This window comes from Anopheles merus, chromosome X (genome assembly GCF_017562075.2).
Source record: "Anopheles merus strain MAF chromosome X, AmerM5.1, whole genome shotgun sequence".
NCBI classification, from domain to species: Eukaryota; Metazoa; Arthropoda; class Insecta; order Diptera; family Culicidae; genus Anopheles; species Anopheles merus.
Window position 1 is genome coordinate 15648049 of NC_054081.1, and position 14881 is coordinate 15662929.

Genomic DNA, 14881 nt, shown 5'->3' on the forward strand with positions numbered 1-14881 from the left:
ACCTTAGCATGCGGCTCGAAAGAACACGAACACATTGACAACTGCAGAGCTCACCGTGCGTTGCGGGTGGGGTGGGGGAGGGCTCGCATGAGTGGGTAACTCATTGGTCGAAGGGACACTGTATTTCGACAGCGTCACTCAAATCACTCAAAAAATACACTCATTTTGCCGGACGGGACTGTATTTCGCTAGCGTCACTCAAATCACTCAAAAAATACACTCATTTTGCCGGACGAGTAGCGCAGGCGTAAGTTAGTGCAGATGTAAGTTCCACGCAAACAATGAGACCCCAAATTTTGAGTGATTCAGGCCGAGGGGTATGAATGTGTGTGTCTTCTTTCAGCAATCTCAACAACTTGGAGCTGCTCGTCACATCGTGTTGTCTCGCTTAGACTACAGCATCGAACCATCGATCCGTATGCCCCCCCTCCTACGCGTAAAAAAAAACAGGACAGCGCGACGCTTTGCCGGAGATGGTTGTGCGCGTTTTTTTCTAAGTTCCTCGCGCAGTGTTTGTGCGCTGGTGCGCATTTCGTTCAAAGTCTCGTGCGCCAGTGTGTTTTAGTAAAGTGTGAAGTGAATAAACAGTGTGCACAGACGCACATGCAGTGCAGGCATCGACAGGCAAAGTTTGACGTTTCGAATGTTGATGTTTTAATCCCTTTGATTCTGCGTGATAATGTGTAAAAAAACTTGTTTTTGTGAAGTGTTTTAATGAGTTTAGTGTTACTTCGACGTGCATAGTTAGTTGAAGTATGAAAAGTGTTGGAAACAAAGAGTTGTAGTGATATGTATGCCTGTTTGTACATCGGCCAAAGTGGTAAACAACATGTTGCATCGAGGTATAAGCTCTTTTTGCAAATGCAAAAGTATTATGCCATACCTAAATATTATGTAAGATATGTGAGAAAAGTGTTTGTATTTATGATTTACATGCGTTGTTCCATTTCCCTCCCCACCCATCCATTTGTGTACCGATAAAATAATAATAAGCCGGTCTCATGGTACAGTCGTCAACTCGCACGACTTAACAACATGCCCGTCATGGGTTCAAGTCCTGAATAGACCGTGCCCCTATACGTACGACTGACAATCCTGCTATGGGGAGTAATAAAAAAAGTCACTGAAAGCCATCCCCACAAGTGGGTATAGGCCAGGCCTTGACCGACAACGGTTGTTGAGCAAAATAATAATAATAATAATAAAAATCGTGGCAAATTGTTGTGAACGTAATGTGTTTTATGTGCGGCTAGTTAATTTCGCTGCCGTGTTTAGCATACCGGACATGCAGATCGTGGGGTTTGCGGACGCCAAACGAAATCCGAGGTGCAGCAATAACCGGGATCGAACGTGTACATCTTGGCTGGTCCGTCTTGGCTTTGTGATGAGCGGGTCGATCCGAACTTACCGGGTCAGAGTCATCCGTAAGTGACCAGTAGTCGTTCGGGTTGACCCGAAAGGTACAAGTAGGTAAAGTAGGTCGAAGCACCGGGTCGGAAATGCTTATACTTTTACGTACCTACTGATAATTCGGGTTGACCCAAACTCGCTGCACCCACAGGTCGAATTTGATTCCTAATGTGATCTAGCAACCCTTACTGCAACCATGGTTCGGGATCGATTCCGTCAGACTCGGGATCGTATCGTAAAATTAATCGTGTGACCCACCCCAAGTATAGCTGAACCCACGAGAGCAGTAAGGACAGTTAATACTTTTGTTAGAAAACCCGATTATGAATGCCCGCCTGGCTGGTTGAATGCGGTCTACAAGATGAGGGAGCATTACCAGACTGTTTCGTAATCTAGACGCTTGTTTCGTAATCTAGAAGCTGATGGCAATTATGAAGAGCAAGCCGTGTGGCCTCCGTCAGATGTACTCGAGTCACACCAAAGCCTGAATATTCAAGCGAGACCACCATACAATGCATGCATAAATTATATTATGGCATTACATAAACGATCAAATTTTATTATGAGCGTGATTATTAAAATCTAAATTAAAACAGTTCGATCTGGATATAGTATATACAGTAAACTTTTAATAAATAATTTGAAATTTAACAAACCCTGTTTTCCATACAAACGCATGCTTTTAAATTGAACTGTCAACCAAGTATCAAATGTTCAATTAAAAAACATGCCAACTAATAAGCGTTCAACTACACTCAGAATTCAATAGTTGAACGTTTTTTAAGTTGGATTGCTTTTTAGTTGAACGCTTGATAGTTGGCTGACAGTTCAATTTAAAAGCATGCGTTTGTATGGGAATACCGGTTTTTGAAAATTTCACAAAATTCTCATGGCCTGCAGAGAAAAAAATCATTATTTTTTGTATGGAAAAACGTGTCAACTAAAAAGCACATATTCAACAGTCAGGATCCACGTATAGATCCATAGTACTTACTTATCCGGCACTACAACCGCTTTGCGGTCTTGGCCTGCCTCAGGAGTGTCCGAAACCGCTCACGGTCTCGCGCCTTCGTCTGCCAGTCCGTTATCCCGGCCTTAATGGCGGACGCCTCCACGCCATCTTGCCACCTCAATTTGGGCCTACCACGCCTCCTCTGTCCTTGTGGACGGCCTAAAAAGACTTTACGGGCTGGGTCGTCCGTTTCCATGCGTATAACATGGCCAGCCCACCGGAGCCTGGCGAGCTTTATACGCTGTACGACAGTGAGGTCGCCGTACATCTCGTATAGCTCGTCATTATAGCGGCTCCTCCATTGTCCTTCCACACATACGGGGCCAAGTATCCTTCTGAGCATCTTCCTCTCGAACGCGGCTAAGAGGGTTTCGTCAGATTTGGACAGTGTCCATGTCTCAGAGGCGTATGTGAGTACTGGTACTATATAGGTACTATATAGTCCCAGCTTCGTCCGTCGCGACAGGTTCTTTGAGGTGAACTGATTTTTCAGGCTGTAGAATGACCGGTTGGCAGCCAGCATCCTTGCGCGCAACTCAGCTTCCATGCTGTTGTCGTTGCTGACCTTTGACCCAAGATAGGTGAATTGTGGGACGACTTCAAAAGTGCGTTCACCTATCTGCACGTCACGCCTACGTAGATTCTGATTATTTGTTGGTGGGCCCGCTGATGTTGCCACCATCAGTTTGGTCTTTGCCTCGTTTATCTGCAATCCGAGGCTCTCTGCCGCCTGCTCGATCCCTTGGTAGGCTTCTGCTACATAGGAGAGCCGCAGACCAATGATGTCTATATCATCAGCGTATGCCAGGATCTGGGTTGACTTATAGAAGATGGTTCCCGTAGTCTCCACCCTCGAGTCACGGATGGCCCTCTCTAGCGCCAGGTTGAATAAGAGACAAGCAAGCCCGTCCCCCTGGCGCAGACCCTTGGTGGTAGCAAAAGGTCCTGAGAGTTTTCCATCCACCCTCACCTGGCATGTGACGTTGGTCATAGTCATTCTAACTAGCCTTATCAGTTTGGCCGGGATTTCCAAAAGAGCTCATAGCGTCATACAGTTTTACCCTGGCTATGCTATCATATGCGGCTTTGAAGTCAATGAAGAGATGGTATGTGTCGAGTCTGTATTCAGCCATCTTCTCCAAGATCTGCCGCATGTTGAAGATCTGATCAGTGGTTGATTTTCCGTTTCGGAATCCTCTTTGATAGTTTCCGACTATCTCTTCGACGTGCGGGACAAGGCGATCCTGAAGGATCAGGGAGAATATTTTATAGGCGGTATTCAACACCGTAATACCCCTGTAGTTGTTGCAGTCCAACCTATCTCCCTTCTTGTATATGGGGTAGATGATGCCGAAATTCCAATCACAAGGCATCGATTCGCTATCCCACACCTCAGTAACAATTTGATGAATCTCGGTTTTCTAGTCGTGCACCTCCATTCTTGACCAGTTCGGCTGCAATTCCGTCGGTTCCGGGTGCCTTGTTATTTTTCAGCCGACGGATAGCCTTTCGTGTTTCTTCTATGCTAGGTGGCAGTAGCATGTCACCATCTGCTAGTGGCGCTTCTAGCTGTTCGCTAAACTGGTCATTGAGTAGTTCATCAAAGTACTGAGCCCACCGCGAGAGGACCTCTGGCTGGTTACTGACCAGATCTTCATCCTTGTTGCGACAGCAGGTTACCTTAGGTACAACGTTGTTTCGGTGACCTGCTATCGCTTGGTAAAACTTTCGTGTCGGTCCGTACGCCTCTCTGGTTTGCTCGAGTTCCCGCTTGTTTTGCTCTTCCAAAGCATGCTTCTTGGAGCGGTGAACTCTTTTCTCTTAGTGTCTGAGCCGTGAATATTCCTCTGCGCATGCCCGCGTTCTATGCCGTTGCTGCATCGCTCGGTATGCAGTATTCTTACGTTCGGTCACTTGTCTTCATTCATCGTCGAACCAGCCAGATTTGGTGTTGCCACGACGTGGTGGGAGTATATTTCTTGCACAGTTTATTATTTTTGTTTTTAGAGCGTTCCACCTCTCGCTCGTAGTTTCATAACTGTTTTCTGGTAGTAGAGACTCGTCTAAAGCGGCTTTGAATTCCTGTTGGACAGTAATGTCTCTTAGAGAGTCCGTATTGAGCCGAAGCTGCGTGTTTTCTCCACCCCCATTGGCGCGGGGGCGGGCGATTCTACAACGTATCACTAAGCCAACCAAGTAGTGATCGGAATCGATATTGGCTCCTCGATATGTTCTGACATTTAACAGACTCGACTGTCGTCGGCGGCTTATTAACACGTGGTCGATCTGGTTGAAGGATTCGCCATCCGGGTGCGCCCACGTCATTTTGTGGATGTCCCTCCGCGAAAATTTGGTACTTCCTACAACCAGATTGTTCGCTGCGGCGAACTGGACCAATCTACTACCATTATCGTTACTGTGCTCATGCAGACTGTGACAGCCAGTGTATTGGCGGTACATTGGCTCCCTACCGACTTTTGCGTTGAAGTCCCCCAGGATGATTATGAGGTCATGCCTGGGGCACGCATCTACGATTCTAGCGAGGCGGCCGTAAAAAAGGTCCTTCTCCTCTTCCTCTTTATCTTCGGTAGGGGCGTGAACGTTTATGAGGCTTATATTGAAGAATTTGCCTCGCATACGCAGGGTGCATAGCCTATCGTTTATAGCCTGCGGGTTTCAACCGGGGACCTACGGCGAAACCCGTTCCGAGCACGCGGTGGCGGTCGTGGCAGCTGTAGTAAATGTCGTAGCAATGCTTTCCACACCTGTTCTGCACACCGTTCCCTAGCCACCGAATCTCTTGTAGAGCTGCGAGATCCATGCTCAGTGTGGCTAGGGCGTCATCAAGTTTTTTCAAGGCTCCGGCTTCGCTTAGAGTGCGTACGTTCCATGAGCCCATTTTTAGAGTAGTCCGGGGGCATTGCGTAGGGTCGAATCCGTTTCGAAAATTTCTTTGGCTTTCTGTAGTCGGTTGCTTCATGGGACTGGGTGACTGGCCCCGCGCCCACGTGACCGTTTTGTTTAGCGTCGGGTTGCCCCCCCGACGTTCAGGCAACCGGTTTCCCGGGATACCCACACCCCTCCTGGTTCGCCCAAGGGGTTGGATCAAGCCCGTGTACCCAAGCATGGATATGTGGTGACACATGTTACCACTCTGCACGACGAGGACGTGTCGGAATAGGAGTTGGATGGGAGAGCCTGTATTATCCCTCAAAGGGGCTTCGGATCCCATCCCATTACAGAGCACACCGCGCACCGATTAATGATGTCAAATTCTGACAGAGTAAGTCATCAGATCCCAAAGCCTATGTTAGTGTTTGAGTTGATTAACAAAAAATCGTTAATCATCACAGATACTTGAGCGTGAATAATCGCAAAGGAGTTTGATAAGGGTGTGTGTTATATTTTTTTGTAACTTTTTAAAGAGTAAATTATACATTCAAATCCAAAAGTCACTATTTACTAAAATTCAAATAACTGAAAAGAGTATGCATGCTCATCTCTATTTCGAACTGTCAAAACCCAATTGAAATTTTCGAGCAAGATAATCGGGCTGTAGAAGTATTTCCCTTAAACTGACGCCTTTAAGTTCACTTAAGCTGCCCCAGGCTATAGGGCGCTTTAAAATAAGCCCTTTCAAATCAACTGTAATGTGACCTTTTTGTTGGCTTCTTCTTGTTCCGCCAGGAAATAATGTTACCGATCTCTTCCATTGATCGCGTAGCTATTATGACACTGTTAAACACATATTTTTTGTAAATAACGCAAATGCTTCTTTCTTTGTCAAATGCCAAAGAGAAATGAATGTTAAATGAACGCAGTTACCACTCGATACAAGAAAGTCCAATTTACGCCCTAACAAAATCTGAGCGCGTTGAACACACTTAAAACTCTTTCGATAAAAAGTATAACAAATGTCTCTCGGGCAGTGTGTGCCCAGACGGCATAGCACCTGCTATTCAGTGTGTCAATTGACTTTAAACAAATCAAGCGACCACATTCATTGAAGGTAGGTAATACTTCAAGCCCATCGAAAGCGGGCGATTGCCCGTTCCTCCGTCAATCAACCGTAAAGTGGCGCTGTTCGGCAACGGGAATATTTTTTCCACTCAGCTAAGCACCCAGCAGGTAAGAAACAAGTGGTATTTTATAGTCCATCGGGTCCACTGGTTTATGGTATTGGGAAATTTACAAATAATTTATAGCACCAACGCAGGCTACTGCTGGTGTGCGAGCGAGCCACTACGAAAAATGCAAAGCGCAACGAGATAATCATAATTTATTACAACAGTCCACCGAACACAGACCGCGCAGGGGTGGGAATGGCTGGGCGGTGGTGTGAGTTTTGCCCCGGTAAAGCGCGAAACGCCAAAACGATAAAAGCCCAAAAAATATGCCTACGTATGCATCCGCCGGTCATTAGTTGTCATCAAACGAGCCGTACAGGCCAAGGTAGCATGCATTGAGGCACGAAATACCTTGCAGTATTATACATGTATTCGCTTTTCTTTTTTCCTTTTTGCTATTTTACTTTTCACTCGTCCAGCCTCTCTTTGCTGATTACACTCATATTCATCAAAAAGCTTGAGCACACATTACCGAAGGGAGAAGGCTCGCGCCAATTGCGCCCCCATCACCCGGCCGTATCGGTCACTTTTTGGCCTCGGGCAAAATGTATATGTGTGTTAATTTTGAAGCAGCAATAAATTTTAATTTCAGCAAGAATGAATGTAATTAATTACAAGCCTGTTGTTGTTTCGGCACCTTTTTATTAGGTTTGTATAAGTTGCATTCCTGTTCGCTTATTTATGCACAGCGTTCAGCCCAGTGGCCAGTTGGAAGAAAAGTATGAAATAGTCATGTATATGTGTTTTCAAATGCTCTTTCAAATTCAATTATAAATAAAAGGCCCCAATAAATGTGATAGGAATCCAAAAAAGAATATTTGGATTCAAATTCGTACCTCATTACATACTTTAAGGCGCAAAACTTGTAATAAATACAAAAAACGCCCGAATTTATGCAACTATGACAAATTTAAGTTTGTAACAGTTTGTTTGTAACGGCATGTAACAAACTTTTAGCTACTAGTCAAATCGTGTTTCATTACGGGACCTCGTTTCAATACAGTCCTCGATGCTAATTATTGGAAAAAATGCATACTTTCAGGCGCATATCAAATCCAATCATATTTACTTTTGTCATTTTTTTTTGTATTTAACTGTGATTTGAACGCTGTTCTATCATTCTGCGCTACAAAACAAACTTACCAACACTAAACTATATATTTCAATTATTAGCACAAAATACGTGCCTTTCTTGCACCACAACACGCTAGCAACGCTAGAATTATTACTCACGAATAAATATGTTTCTTGACCCACCTTCCACCTCGCCGCTAATCCTTCCACAACCAACAATCGACAGCTTTCTCGCCTTTCCTTCCCGATAGCAAATTTTATTTATTTATTCACCTCGAGCATTAGGCTCGCTAGATTCTAGCCTTTGCACAGTGGAATGATTTACATGGCTCGACGGACATTCCGTTCCTCATTAGCCATGGCGAATGGCGGGCTACAACGCACACGCGTACGGCTCGTTTTTCATCATATTTTCACTCCGCCCAACTCACCCTGGTGGCAAGTTAATTCACTCAGCACACATTTGGCACTTAATTACTGTCAGCGTAGGAAATCGTTCCTAATGCCTCGTCCCGCTTGCCTGACACGTTCGACCGTCTGGAAAGTGGACAGCGGAATGTGAAAGCCCCTGGAGCGGAGCAGAACGCTTGTTGATCAACAGCATCCACCTGCACGTTCTCTCGATTCTATTTATCATTTGGTATTTGGTGTTCTCTGTTATGTTTTCTTTGTTTTTGGGTAAAATAAAAGAGCGAAAATTATCATGCACCGGGAGGAAGAGGGGGAAGCACAAATCGTACTACAGGGAAGTCACGGACACACAGTGCGAAAATCGCTGATCGGGCACGCGTAGAATAATTTAATTTTCGCCCGCAGCAACGGACGGGAACCTGGCGTACTGACCGTTGCGCGAACCAAATTAGGCTTGGGACGTGTGAGATAGGAAGGTGTTCACAGTCGGGTCAGGATAGCAAACATTCCTCCCATGAGCTCAGATAGTTAGCGATTGACATGTGTTCCGTTCGGTATTGGCTAGTTTTCCTTTACTGTTGGTCTCATTAAAGCTATCTAAATATAATAGTAAAAAACACAAGTCACAAATATTACAGTTGAGAACACTTAAATTTTTTAATTAGTAACATAACACAAGGTAAAAATAAACCTAGCCCCGCCAGCATTTCAATACGCCTCGAAGTATGCAATGAACGAATTAATTACTTTTTTCTTTATTTTAACTTGTTTTGTTTAGAACAGTTATTTTTTCAATATGTATGTTATAAAAAAATATTACATCATGAATGCAAAAAAGAAAAAGCATTACATAAAAATGGGTAATACAGATGTTCCTAAACCAATACAAGCAGAAAACCGACAAGAGCAAGCGTTAACTTTTGCTCTGCATGGTTTCCAACGATGCTTTGAGAAAAATGTCAAAAATTGTTTAATAAAACTACAATATTTCAATGATCTTTCAATGGATTTTTTTAGGAGTTAAAACCATTAGGTTTTAATAGATAATATATCGCATAAATTAATCCAGAAATACGTCGCGACTCCTCAAAAAAATTCTTTTCAGTCTTCAAAGATAGCTTTTGCTGAAATTTTTGTGTCAAAACGCTTTCAGTTATGCAATCAGCACGTCAAACCCTTCTTTAAAACGGTTTATTACTGACCTGGCTATATTGATTGAGCGTAAGACCTACCTCACTATCTCACATAACTACACAAAAAAAAATATTAAAGCTACATCCAGTATTCCCATTTTAAAGCTAAAAACTGTGTATACTCATTCAACGCGCCGCTACCTTTTGTTTTCTTCCATTTTTTCCCCGTCGTCTAGTGCCGATCGGCGTGCCGCTCATTAAACCATACCAAGAAGGTTGCATCAGCCACTATGCCATCATACTGCCGTCGTCTGCCCGTGCTTGACTTCTCGACTGCTATACAGCTTATCTAATTCAACCCTCCCACAATTCCGGACAGGTAGATTGAAAGGTCAAGTCGTTTTGTCACACGGTTCATTGGTGCGGGGCGAAATTTATATCACTTTCGGCGTTTTATAGCTAGCAGCCGCTTCCACCACCTGCTTTCTCGCAGCAGCAACAAACAAGGAAAAATCAAACGCCGGTTCGAGTAAATGGAAAACAAACAGCAAACAAACACGTGCCAGCAGCAGATATAATGGCATTACCCAGGCCGAGCAGTCTCTCTCTCTCTCTCTCTCTCTCTCTCTCTCTCTCTCTCTCTCTCTCTCTCTCTCTCTCTCTCTCGCTTTCTCTCTCTCTCTCTCTCTCTCTCTCTCTCTCTCTCTCTCTCACACACACACATACACACACAAACGGCGACCTGAAGATTGAAGACTTAACCCACTAGTCTCCGCATATACTACGTGGTGAGTAGCTCCCTTCGCACAGCTTCCAGCAGCTGGGTTCGAATAAACGGAAGTGGCAAGCAACAACAACAACAGAAGGAAGAAAAAAAGAGCCTAAATCGCTTCGTAAACGTACCCAGCACGCAATCACCCTCAACAATCAGGAGGGTGCCGATGTGCTCAACACGCGTGGCATTAAATTGTGTTTCACGCCTTACACTCGGACGAAAGGCGATGGTGCAGGGTCAGAATGTGTGCGTGTTTGACGTCCTACTGCTGCTTTTTGCGCTAGTTTTCTCGCTTCTCGCTTACACTCGCACGCGCAGACATCCTGTCAAAAAATGTCATGGCATTGTTGTATTCTTTTTTCTCGTGCACTCTCTCGCTCCTCTTCGTTCGTTGGGCTGCAGGTAACTGGAGCTAGTCGAACGAGGAGCAGCGAGCCAATTTCGGCCGGCTCTAGTGAACGCGTCAACACGCCGGAGACGCCACCTCGCTTATCGGTGGGCTCAGAACCTGCTCGGAAGATTATGTGCTCGAGATTAAATTAAGCTTATCGTGCCTTCCGGTTTGCTGGCAGTGTTCGAGCTGCCGAAAGTGGTCTCGAGGAGAGGTTGCCTTTTTTGTGGGGTGGACAGGCGACATCTTCCCGACACAGTGGCGTGCCGTCCTTAATAGCCGGGCTGGAACTGCGCGTACGTGCGTTGGAATTTTACGGCCACCTTGACGATTGGGCAAGCGCCAAACGTCGGAAGTGGAAAATTTCATTTACCGTTGTGTCACCCATTTTCTACCACCCTCTTTCGTTTAATGCCTTACACCGGAGACTAGACCGAAAGGGAAAGATGTTGTACGTTCCGAGAGAGTGTCGAGACGTGAGTGTATGTTTGTTTATTTGGGCGAGATTAGAAATTGATTATCAAACACAGACGAGCTTAAGCACTTCAACGATAGTCACTAACCATAGTACCTGGCCTTCGAGCCTTATTTATTTTAGCCCTGTCGTGCTCCTTTTTTGTTGTTCCTTTAACAGAACAGTCGGATAATCGTTTGTTTGGATACACTAAGTAGTGATAGGTAGTGATAGTAATCGATGCAGCGGCTGGAAAGAACTGCGTATAAGGCCTATCGATGAGTCTATGGACGCAATCGTCACAAATATCTTGTAATCTGACAACTCCACAAATCTTTGAACAGGAATATCTTCACACTACGACGTCAAGCGTAAATGTTTCCAAAAAATTCATGTTAGTGTGAAACCTTATAACATTTTGTATTATCAGGTCTTCTCCCTAGAATACTAGTTTCTGATTGCCTTTACCCGAGCACTACATCTTGCTAACGTTCCTTTAACATACAATCTGAAACTCTAAACAACCTCCAGGAAAGTGCATCGTCGCATCAAGTGTTGTTTTGAAATTCTCCAAACATGCAGCCCCAACCCCCTACGCCCTTCGAGTGTAAATTTAAGTGGTCAAATTCTGAAGCCACTGCTTGCACTGCTCTCTAGCAAACACTAAACACCAACCACCCTATTGAAGGCGGAGTGTCAAAAATGGTTCGCCCACTTTGCCCACTCTAAATCTTCCCCACCCGACCTTCCGAAACTTGCATTTCCTATCCTGCAGGTATTTATTTGGGACTGGATTTATGATGCCCCTCCAACCCAATCCCGGTCCTAAACGCAACTCCATTCCCAGCAGCACTTCGCTCTGCATAAATAAGCCACGGCGACTCGATTATGACTTTTCTTCCGGTTGCAAGCCTGAGAGACTGCCCACGCTCATTTGGGCCCACAACACATCTTCACGCAGCTTCGGGTGCATAGCGGAGGGTGCAGTGGTTGAACCAAAAGCGATGCCTCTAATTCTCTCTCATCCATAATGCATGAGCGTGGATGATCTCGCAAACATAAACCCAACCGTACCGCACCAATCCGTTCGGCAACGGTGCTACGGTAGCCGAATGTCTACCGCTTTTGGGCAGACTTCTTGCACCGGTCTTTGTTGAACGGGACGAAACGATTGGAATGCAGTCGACCGAATATCGGGGAACCGGGGAGCCCCGAGTGCAGGGCGTATTGTATCGCATGCAACACGGCTGCTGCTGATACACGGACATCGGGACTTCAAAATCTGGGTACGACTGACAATCTGCATCTTAAACTGAGTGGTGAGAGTTGAGGCGTGCGATGGCGAGATGGTAACTGTAATTGAAAAGTGGACTCCTTCGGCAAAACGGTGAAGTGCTATTATTAGTGGTCAGTCAGAAGCAGACTAACAAAAACCCTCGGAGACCGACAACCCCACCTCTATCGTCGAAGGATCTTCTCCGGAGAAAGGTTATATTAGATGGTGGTTGAAAAGTTCCTCTGTGTCTGTACACGCTTGCTAGTCGGTTGCTGGTTGCTGGCTTATTCGTCACTACCGTTTCTGTGTGCGGGCTGCATGCGTTCCTATGAGTGGATGTTTGCAAAATTTTGAAAACTGCAACCAAAGTGTACCGAGCGAATAGGCTACATTCTTCAATTTGTCCCAGATTAACGGACCGACACCGCAATTTGCTGAAGCCCTCTTCAGTATCCACTGCGCCCAATGTGCCAATGTGCACCTAATGACGTACCCGCACGCTACTCGGAACTGGTCCCTGGGCCGAGGTACTGCTAGTTTCACCAGCTCCCAACACTTTGAATGCTGGTAGGACGGGATGTTACGAAATGTTACGATGGCAAGCTGTCACCAGCACGAATGTCCCCGGCACGTTTATGTTGGCCGATTGTCGCCAAACCCCCCGATTTGTCCAGAACATGACACGTGAAACAGTTTGCAGTGTAGTTACGCATAAATATAACATCGATTGCAAGTCACTCGGCAAAGATCTTCGACACTGCTGGGATCTAGGTGCTATAGCAGAGTAGGGAGCCTGGCCGCAGACGCCAACTTGCAGCAGCAGCAGAGGATGTTCTGGACCGAGCCGGAGAGCTATTAAGAAAGGGAGCGTTTTACGCAGAACAGCAGTCGGGCAGCTTGCCAGCTGGCAGAGCAAAAGCCTGCGAAAAGAGCCCAGTGTCAGTAAATCAAATCAGGTAATCAAATTTTCGACCACTTTCTAGGTCGCCAAGGGTCGTGCCGTGCGCTGTGGCTGGCTGCGGTGGAAATCATCGTCGTCACTGGCGTATTCGCCAATAGCCACCCGCACCAGAGGCACGCCGGACGCCTTGCACGGTCTTCCCGTGGCGCTACCTGGGACGGGCATTTCGGAGGAGCATGGTTGGGCAAGGTAACGAAGTTGAAAAGTAAACCGAAGCGTTATGTCCGCATTAAGTGTGCGTGTCGCTGTGACAGGTTCTTTTATCTTCCCGGGTCCCGGGGTGTGCCGAGGTAATTGACGCAATCAGGACGGACAAGAACTTTGGATGTTGGTGGGGTTGCTGGGCTGAATCTTTTACTCCGCTTTCTTGGCGCGTGTACGAAGACGCCGAGGAAGACGCGTGCCCGTAATTGAATTGAATTATGAAAGCAAACCGGCAACAAAGTGCTGAACCGCACGTCGAACACCATGCGGGACTTATTATCTCCGTGTGCCTGACCGGCGTACACAACCCAAGTCCCACATGTTGCAGGTGGTGTGCGGGTGGTTGTTGTTGTTTGCCGGTACGATTGAAGATAAATCTGATCATCGGGCTGGCACGCAAGTACTATTAAGCGACTAGTTTATCCTCGGTTCACACTTGTCACCAGCTTGTCGTTCGTATCAGAACCGATGGTGGGGCCCTTAATTGGTTCACTCGATTAAATGGTGGTTTGTCAAATTGCTTGAGTGTGCAGTACCGGCCGCTCGGCCTGCCTTAAAGCTTCGCCGCGGAATCCTTCAGCAGGCATCTTAAAGACTTCTCGGAAAGCTGTTACGGCCTGCGACGAGCAATGTAGCTGTTTAATCACTGCTCGCACGGCACTACGCAAGCAAAAGGGGTGAAAAACAACCAGAGCGCATGAAAACAATTACTGCAACACACCTGCTGATGCTGCAGAAAATGCGTTCGACACTCCGGAGTGCAGCACACACTCGCCAAATATTTGGAATGAAAATTAAGCGAATAAATATATTAAATTTTCACCAGCATCGTAGCACCTACGGGGGGACTGAATGGGACGAACACAACAAAAAACACAGGGAATTCGTGATGTTGCGTCCCTGAGGGTGGCGTTTCACGGGTTCTTTCTGGTTTCTGTTTTTCTTCTATCCTGAACCGGGGCCCAATTTTGCGTGTTCACGTCTGGTCTAGTTGTTCAACGGACACTGGCATCGTAGCCTGTTTGTAATGCAAAAAAAAGAACAAATCGTAAAGGACGTTGCAAAAAAGCTGCCTGTCATGCTTGCGATGAAGAGAACACGCTGTGCTTGCGTGCATATGCAATGAGGGATAAAGGTCAACAACGGACTCATGATACAAATAAAGGAAAGCCCATTCCAACTATTGCTAGTTATATCCCAAAAAATATTTCAAAAAAGGTAGCAACCTGATGGAGGTGAAACGAGTCACACGCATTTCTTTTAATTATTTGAAAAAAAAAAACACACGAATACGCTACAATAAATCACGCCTCGAGTTCGTGCAATGGTTAATTCGTGTTTGATCGCACAGATAATAAATAAAATTTAAATAGAAAGTGTTTTAAAAACATAAAGTTTACATAAGGCTCAAACATCTTTTCTTTCCTTTTCTTATTTTTATAGAGACTTTGAGGTCTAGCTCATTCGCCTCTTTTCAAACATCATTAACAGAATTCCATTATTTTGCCGGCGAAGAATGGCCCTGTAGAGCAATTGACAACATATTTTGATGGCATTTTGAGCTGGCAGTTGTTCAGACATTCAGATTTAATCTGAAAGAAAGTACATTCAGATTTAACTCGTTATTGACAAAAAGTGTGCAAAAGTGGTTAT